A 9,130-nucleotide genomic window follows, 5' to 3' on the forward strand; every position below is an offset into this window, starting at 1 on the left:
CTTAATTCAAGTTTAAATCGATAAAGATTACGTTCGATTTAAATCAATTTACTATAATTACAATTTCAAGTAAATAAGCATTATATACTAATTTAATTAAGGTATAAAGTAATTAAAATCAGATCAAAGCAATAAATCCAATCAATTCTATTTTGCTCATTAATTTTATCATGCGCAATGTTTAATTTGTTCTCATGTCATCCGTTTCAATAATCGTGGCTGCATAATGTGATTTTTTTCAAATATTAACAATCTAAACTCAATAAAATCGTTAAATTGAATTGAATTAAAATTTGTACCTTTTATCGATGTTGTAGAAGAAGAAATCAATCGGTGAACTGACTTGAAACAACGATTTGAAAAATGTGAAAAATTAGGAAAACGAAGTTGGGCTAGGCGACATGAAAGCAGTTAAAGGATTCGAGTAATTAACGATAGCTTTCGTTTTTCACGTAACTGCCAGTAAGTAGTTTAATGCCTTTTTACTATGTTGCTTTTGCTCCTAAGAACACTAAAGCACTACCATTTTATAGAAAGCAAAATCTAAAGACCAACCCAAAAGAGGGGCATTCGCGCCAATTGCCCCTAAAAAAATGCCGTCCACACACCTATTGGATCAAAGTTGCCTTTTCTTCCACCTATTAGGACAAAAAATGCTCTTAACGTCAGATTAAAGTCTAACATTTCCCCTTAGATTAAAGTCTAAAATTGCCCCTCCTTTTAATGGAAGGTGATGTGGGATATATATAAATTTTCTATGTGTCATTATTTTTATTTGTCCTCATGTAATAATGATAGCCAATTCATCCACAGTAGAATTTTTCACATTAACTTCCGTTTAAAGGAGGGGTAATTTTAGACTAAATTTAATGTTAGGGCATTTTTTATCCTAATTGGGCTAAAGGAAGACAAATTTGATTCAATAGTGAATTTGCAGATATTATGAAATTATTTCTAATAGGTTAAGGGCATTTTAACCCTTTCCCAAAATAAAAGTATCAAAGAAAGAAATGAATAACAGAGAAGCATCAAAACAAGAACCAAAAAAGAAACATTGTTTTTTGCACGGATTGTCCTTTTGGGGTGGTCTTTAATTTTTGTCCCTCAAATCGCCTTTTTTTTTTTTAATTCCGCCTTTCGCTAATACCCTCATTTCGGTTCGAACCCCATTTCAAGAAAAGGAAGTGAATTTTTGCAAGCATGTAGCTTTTTAGATTCGCGAAACAAAATTTTACCTTCAAAACTCTGCCTTAAGGTAGAATTTTTAAGCAGAATTCTGCCTTAAGATAAAATTCTGCCTTAAGGCAGAGAACAAGTTGATTTTGCAGGCTGAGTGGACGTTGTGGCTAATGCTGAATGGAAGAACCGAACAAGTGGCATAAACGAAGCTCAATAAAGGAGAAGGAAAACCTAAGAAAGAGGAGGAATCCTAAAGTGATTACAATTAGCTCCTATACAAATAAGCTAGGCTATGGTCAGGAAGCAGTAAGCTCCACAGGCCACATTAATGTGTAAAATTTTCAATGCTACTAAGTACTACACTCAAGCTGGCTACACAATCACTGAAGTTTTTCACATGCACAAATTCTCTACCAAGCAGATCTATGTGAAGCTAAGAGGGCAGTTCCAAAAAGACACCTGAAAGAAAAATTCTGCCTTAAGGCAGTTTTGAAGGCCCAAAAATTCTGCCTGAAGCATGCAAAACTCTACCTTGCAATTTTTTTTTTTAATTTTTGACTGAGTTGGGGTTCGAATCCGGAACTCAGGGATTTTTAGTGAAGGGTAAAAATTAAAGACCACCAATTTGAGGGACAAAAATTAAAGACCGCCAATTTGAGGGACAAAAATTAAAGACCACCCCAGGAAGGCCAATCCTGCAAATTGACCAAAAAGAAAAGAAAGAAAGGGCAAAAGAGAAACAGAAAGACCGAAACAGCACAAAAAACATAAGAGCAACAAAAAAGTGGAAATTTAATGAAATGAGAGGGGACAGGGACTCGTACCCAAGACCTGGTTAACAATGGTGCAAGCGGCGCGGCCATCAATGGACCAAGACGTCCTCTTTAGCATGGGTTCCCACATAAAATTTAAATAATTTATTAGAACAATTGCAGTACTTTATATAAGCTAGGAAGGGGTGAAGGAGAACCTATACCCCTCCATGTAAATCCGCCCCAGCATGCGCTAAACGCTCATAAAGTTTAGTACCAGAACTCAATCCATCAAAACTAAAACCGAACCTACCAATACCAGAAGTAGCAATACCGAAACTACCACAACCGTTCCATACATAACCCAGTCCATCAAAACTACCATCTAATATATCCCCCTCATAAGTCTCTCAAGCTCAAGCACTCTGACCACCATTTGCAGCATTGGGCTGAGATTTTGTCTCCATGGACAGCATCTTTAAAGATATTTTCCGCAGATAATCTAGCTGCAATATTAGATAAATTTAACTAAAAATGCATACACCATGTCTAAACGACTGGAAAAACGAATGTAAGTTTATACAAGCAGGAATAACAACGACAACCAAGTGGAGAACAAATTGCATCATTCAACCAATATTTGATTTTTGTTTAGAAACTAATAAAGATAAAACTAGCTGTAGGAAAGTGTAAAGTGAACAATGACCTTCACAAGTAAAGAGAAACAAGAGATATGGAAAATAGTGGAATGATTAATATCAAGAAACGATTGTAATTATCGACCACTAATTAATAATGGGTCAAGCAATTAGCCTTGGAATCTTAATTACCACTAACGTCTTCGACTATTTAGCGGGTTTATCTTAGCTAGTTCTCTCGAATCAAGCTAACAAAAATTAATCACATTCCAATTTTAGGCCACACTTAGGTTCTTCCCATCTCTAGGTTGACCCCATTAGATGAGGTTTCAAGCGCCAAATCGCATTAATTAATTAGCCCAACCCCTAATTTCATCTCTCGAGTTCAATAAAAAATAATAGGGGATGTCTTAGAATTAGCTGCTCCCTTCGGAAAGCAATAGATGCACATGATTAATTAGAAAAACTAAAACCCATTCATAAACTAGAAAGCATTTATTTACTACAAAAGCAATTTTTCACTTGGTTTCTTCCCGGTCACTTCTCAATCACATAAACCTATAAAATTGAAATAAACCATAAATGCACTATTTTCTTAATTAAACATAACAAAAATCTATGCATAAAGAAGAGATGTTGGTAAAATACCAACGTATCGCCGTGCAAACAACAACAACAACATACGGGTCTAGAAGATGAGTGTACGCAGACCTTAACCCTACCTCGTAGAGTAGAGAGGTTGTTTCCGAGAGACCCATGTTAGGATTTAAAATCCCAAATCCGACTTTGCAGTAAGCATTCCCGGTGAAAGATTTTAAGGGGCCACAAATTGACTAATTAAATACCAACCTCCTTAGACTTAACCTACTTACGTCGCGATGTAAGCGAAGAATGAACAACACAAACATTTATAGGGTTCACCCTCAACGTGAGAGCTACGTCCACGCGTCGCCGCATCTTATTAAAGAAGAAATATTGCGTTGTTTACAACACTCAACCTCACAACCCCAATCCCAATGACACTCAAGAATTTTACTCACACAAAATTCTCTCAAAGACCTTCTTACTTAGCCTTCACAAGCCAGTATTTCTCAGATTTTTCTCGACGTGTTGTCTTCTTCAATTTGGTGTATATAGCAAATGAGAAAGTTTTCCCTATTTATAAAGTAGACGAACCTATTGATGTCATCGTGCTAAGACTCAAGCAAGCACTCGACAATTTGCCAAATACAAGCGAAGATGTTTTCTTTTAAAACAAGGAATATGTTTTCTTCCTCAAAACAAGGAAAATGTTTTCTTCCTTGTTTTCTTCCTTAAAATGAGGGAGATGTTTCCTTCCTCAAATTATGGGATGGACCCAACAAATCTCCCACTTGAAGGCTAATTTTAATTTGCCTTCACACTTTGATCGATGCAGCAGCTCTTTCCTAGTTTCATACCGTGCAGCTAACCGAAGCCGAACACACCGCTTATCTATCGTCATTGCCTTTATCAGCATCAACATAACCTTGCAATCCTGTTTCTGATTTTTTCGAAAATACAGAGCTGAACTCGAGCTGCCTTTCAGATATCTGAATATCCACTACGTACCTCCCGTTGTCGCTTTTCCTCATAAATCTGGCCGACAACTCCCACCGTACGTGCAATGTCCGGTATCTTGTCCATCCTTTCTTCTCATCCTCTAGTTGTCGACGACCGATCCTTTCGATTAACCGAAAGTTTCCGGGTTAGATAGTGCCGGCCGGTAGCATCACGCATGTTGAACTTTTTGATAACTTTCCTCACATATTCTTCGTGAGAGTTTCGATGCCCTCTCTTTCTCGTCGAAATCCCCGCAACCAAATTTCGTTGCTTTATAATGCCTTCTTCCATCGGGGTTCTTCCTTTATCCGATAAACCCATTTGTTTTGCAATGCTCCTCTTATCCTTTGGCATTCGGCGATTCCTCACGTATGATTCTCGGCTGACAGTGAGTCCATCTCATCTTTCATCGCGCTCCCACTTAGTCGATTCATCGACTTGCATTGCTTCTTCATAACATTCCGCTCACCCCTATCAAACAGTAGTAACGTAGTCAAGGACGAGAGTACTCGTGAATCCGCTTCCCGATCCGGGACGCATCTCACGCAGCTTCGTGATCGGGCGTCCGTCGATTTGTTTCCGTGCATCCAAGACTTTCTCATCGCATCTTCTCTATTTGTCCTCCCTCTTCGGCCACCGTACGGCCGGGCCGCGCCGTGCCTGAAAGTTCCTCAAATCGACTATTTCCGATTCCTCGTCCCGACATTCTGAATTTTTTCGCAACTTGTCTTTGCGCACCTCTTCATCAAGACAACATTCGTCGTGATGATCTTCCGATTTTGTTCATCCCAAAATCGATAACCAAGCTCGATGTCACCATAGCCAATAAAGTAACACTTTTGATTTTGGATCAAGCTTGCTTAGCCGTATCATCATTATGAACACAGCATATGTTCTAACACTTCTAAATGAAAGATTTACCTTTCTCGCCACGTACATCTCTTCTCGAATTTCGAAATCCAAGGAACCCACGGGCCCTGCTAATTGGGCGTCGCCAGATTCGATCCGCCGCGAACGTCTCGCGGGGTCCCGAGTGTATTCTCATACTCGAGCACGCTCGTTCAACGTTGCCCATTTTCTTTTCGCTACTCCATTTTGTCATGCTGCTCCAGAATAGTCTTCATCATCTTGATTCCATTACTTCCGCACAATACCGTTTGAAATCACCATCAATGCTTCTCCGCCGTCGTTCGACCTCAAACACTTCAACTCGAGGTTTGTTTCATTCTCGACCACGGCTTTCCATCTTTTGAATACACTAAACACATCGGATTTATTTTTCATAAAATAAACCCACACCTTCTCGGCTGAATCATCAAACCGAAGGTCACGTAGTAAAGTGCGATTCTCCAAGAGAGGAACAAGCGGTAGTCCTCACACGTCCGTGTGCACCACCCCGCCTTTTCGACCTTCAACTCCTCGCTCGCAGCCGAGTAAGTGTCTTACTCGCTTTTGTTTTCCGAGAATGCAGCTCACACGTACGGGCGTCCACCGTTTTCGCCTCCGAATTAAGCCATTTGTCACCAATGTTCTTCATCCCCTTCCCCCGGTCGAGCATGTCTCGGCCCGACAATGCCAAATCTCGCTTTCGTGTTGTCAACCACAAGAACGCACGCCATTGCCTAGTCGTCAGAGTAGTGCCAATCTTCTTTCCTGCCTAACTACCATAGCACCTTTTCGCCACCTTCCAAGACCCATTACCAAAATCGAGATCATATCCCTCATCATCAAGCCGACCTATCGAGATCGTGTTTCGCATCACTTTGGAACATGTCTAACTTTTGTAATCTTCCACGAGGATCCATTTGACATCTTCAAATTAATGTCTCCCGTGCCAACAACGTCTACGGGCTCTCCATCTGCCAAATAAACTTTGCCGAGATTCCTGCCCACGTAGTTTGTCATTATATCGACGCGGGGTGGCGAGCGACGCTCCGAGTCAGCACCCAAGAGTCTATCTGGGCCGGCCAACCGATGGGGCAACAACGCATCGCCAATGCCTTCCGCAGTGCGCTCGACATTCCAAATCTCGTCGTCCCTCCTTCCTTGGCGCCCGCAAGCCGGTTGACTCCGGTTTTCCACTGTGCTCCAACACCTACGTGTTCGTCCCGGTCCGGATCGACCCCCGCCATTCCTTGACTTCGATCCGCCCCTATTTCGTCGTAGTTTCTGGCTACCCTCGCTTCGTTTTCAACATTGCGTAACTCGTCGACGCTCCGTAATCCCCGCGCACCTCCTCGGCCAAGGATACGATCCCTAACATCGTTGAACTTTAGTTTGTTACACGCTTTAATAATTACTAACCGTCGCCTTTCCTCATCGTTCCCCACTATTTGGTGCAGTGGACGCCAACAAAATTGTAGCTTGCACTTCATCATCAAAATCAATTTTTACCGATGATACCGATTGCTAAATGTATTGAATTCATTTACTACGTTAAAAGAATACGAGCATTTTCCATCATCTTTAGATTTGAAATAGTTTCTTCACGAGAAATACCTTATTATTCGCCGGTTTTCATACATATCGACAATACCTTTCATCATATCTCGCTGCGGTCTTTTTTCTCACACGTCAGGAGCAACGTTCGACAGCCGGGCCACCGAACGACTCCCGTAACTCGTCCGTCGGGAGATCCCAACCGCTTCATCCTCCGGTTTTGGACTCAGAGGTTCAGCGAAGTTTTCCTCGCCATATAAATACCTTCAATTTGCATTCTCCGTAATGCAAAACTCGTACCATCCACTGCATCACGCCGTGCGTCGTACCATCTTCGCCTCCCATCGTTTCTAAAAATCACAACACAACCCGTTGCTCGACACTGGGCCACAGGTGATTTAAAATCCCATCCGACTTTGTACAGACCTCATGAAAGACGCAGTGTCGTTGTAGACCACTTAAATACCAACCTCCCAGATTGCAACCTAATACTTACGTCGCACGTAAGCGAAGAACGAAATAACACACACAGATTTATAGCCGTTCACCCTCAATGCGAGACGTCCACGTCGTCGTCGCGTGCATCTTATTAAAGAAGAAATATTGTCGTTGTTTACAACACTCAACCTCACAACCCCAATCCCAATGACACTCAAGAATTTTACCACACAAAAATTCTCTTCAAAGACCTTCTCTTTTAGCCTTTCACTAAGAAAAGTATCTCTCAGATTTTTCTCTTCGACGTGTTGTCTTCTTCAATTTGGTGTATATAGCAAACGAGAAAGCTTCCCTATTTATAGGCGAGTATTTAACCCATTGATGTATCGGCATCAAGCAAGCACTTGACAATTTGCCAAATACAAGGAAGATGTTTTCTTCCTTAAAACAAGGAATATGTTTTCTTCCTCAAAACAAGGAAAATGTTTTCTTCCTTGTTTTCTTCCTTAAAATGAGGGAGATGTTTCCTTCCTCAAATTATGGGATGGACCCAACAACCTTACTGCCTCCTTATAGGTGTGAAAAGGCATTAAAAATTAGATCTAGGTTATTTTTATGTGGTGGTTAGTTCTAAAAATTAATGTAATAAATAGATTTTATAAAACTATGTCGGTTAGTCAAATCTGAAATTAATTAATTTAATTCCATATAACTTGACTGTATTCATTTGTGTTGACAAATAAGGGCACTGGGCCGCCCTTTTTTTGTTGACAAATATAGAGTGAGCATTGAAGAGCTTAGAACAGTAATTAATACGATACTATAATATTTACGTGTCAATATTCAGAATTAACCCCTTTTTTTTCTTATCATCACTGTAATAGGTAATTTTACACAACAGATCTCATGCTTAAGATGAACTGATACATATAATATCATGCTCTTCCATTTCCCTGTTATAAAAACATTGATGAAAGCAAAAATAAGTGAATCCAATTTTATTTTTTTTAAATGACACCAGTGTCTTAGTAAAAATGCTCAAAAAGTGATTAATGTGTTCATTTAGAAGCGTGAAATTCCACATAAACATAATGGTACAGTACAGACAACCATCGGCATTAGTAATTGAAAGATTTGTCCTGCACTTTGGAGAAGTTGGGCGGGGTGTGTAGTGCAGGTTGAAAACAACAAATTATGTTTGCGGGGCAGGGCCGGACTGGTTGAAATTCGCGGGCTTATGCGGGTTTGCCCCGCAACCGCACCGCTCCTCTCCGCTTGCCATCCCTAAGACAACTTGTCTAGATGACTGGAAAGATGAATGCAAGTCTTTTACAAGCGGGAATAACAACATCAACAAAGTGGAGAACAAATTGCATCATTCATGTTGAAAAGTCCCACATCGACTGAAAAAGGGACGGGCGGTTTCCTTATATGGTCTTCGCAATCCTCCCCCGTGAATTCAAAACAAATCGAAATGAGTTTAGATTACATACCTGACTTGTAGCAGCATTATATATCTTTTTCTTCAAACCTTATTGCAATTTTCTTGAGTTCTTGTACGCCCTTCTTGCCCAGAGACAGAAGATGCCCCTTTAAGGTCTCCATTCTATACAACCATATCAACAAAAAATCAGCTTTTAAACCATTAATAAGATCCCAATCTAGATAAACACTTCTCAAATATGTTAAAAATAATTCCACATTACGCCCTGCTACGAAAGACTAAAACTTGATTTCTCTAAACAATATCAATAGTTATAATCCATCCAATTAAGCACCCAAGGGTGTGGCCTAGTAGTCAATGAAGCTGGTTGAGAACCACGAAGTCTCATGTTCAAATCCCTACGGGAGACAAAATACTAGGTGATTTCTTCCCATATGTCCAAGCACTTGCTCGGTCGGAGTGTGGCGTGTATCTCGTGGAATTACTCGAGGCGCGCCCCCGACACCACGGTTATCAAAAAACAAATAATCCATCCAATTAACTCGAGCAAAGCAACCAATCATTTTGACATATCTAAAAATAAAAGTAAACCACAATGAGTAAAAGTAGGTTTTCCACTTGAACTAGTTCCTTACCCCTACCTTTTGTGGGGGTAGGGG

The 9,130-nt window shown here is 40.3% G+C and overlaps 3 protein-coding genes across 3 annotated transcripts in view; all 3 read right to left on the minus strand.

Annotated features, from left to right (window-relative positions):
- Window positions 1-9,130, minus strand: part of LOC132060224 (mediator of RNA polymerase II transcription subunit 15a) — a 75,327-nt gene that overhangs the window by 32,039 nt on the left and 34,158 nt on the right. The gene's annotated exons all lie outside the window — the stretch shown is intronic.
- The window catches only part of LOC132060226 (mediator of RNA polymerase II transcription subunit 15a-like), a 68,707-nt gene that overhangs the window by 406 nt on the left and 59,171 nt on the right, over window positions 1-9,130 (minus strand). The gene's annotated exons all lie outside the window — the stretch shown is intronic.
- Window positions 2,352-9,130, minus strand: part of LOC132060229 (mediator of RNA polymerase II transcription subunit 15a-like) — an 81,681-nt gene continuing 74,902 nt past the window's right edge. The window contains exons 2-3 of the transcript XR_009415904.1: window positions 8,521-8,633; window positions 2,352-2,437 (exon numbers count right to left, since the gene is read on the minus strand). The gene's annotated coding sequence lies outside the window, so the exon portion shown is untranslated. The remainder of the gene's footprint in view (window positions 2,438-8,520; window positions 8,634-9,130) is intronic.

This window comes from Lycium ferocissimum, chromosome 6, assembly GCF_029784015.1.
Source record: "Lycium ferocissimum isolate CSIRO_LF1 chromosome 6, AGI_CSIRO_Lferr_CH_V1, whole genome shotgun sequence".
In the NCBI taxonomy this organism is placed as follows: Eukaryota; Viridiplantae; Streptophyta; class Magnoliopsida; order Solanales; family Solanaceae; genus Lycium; species Lycium ferocissimum.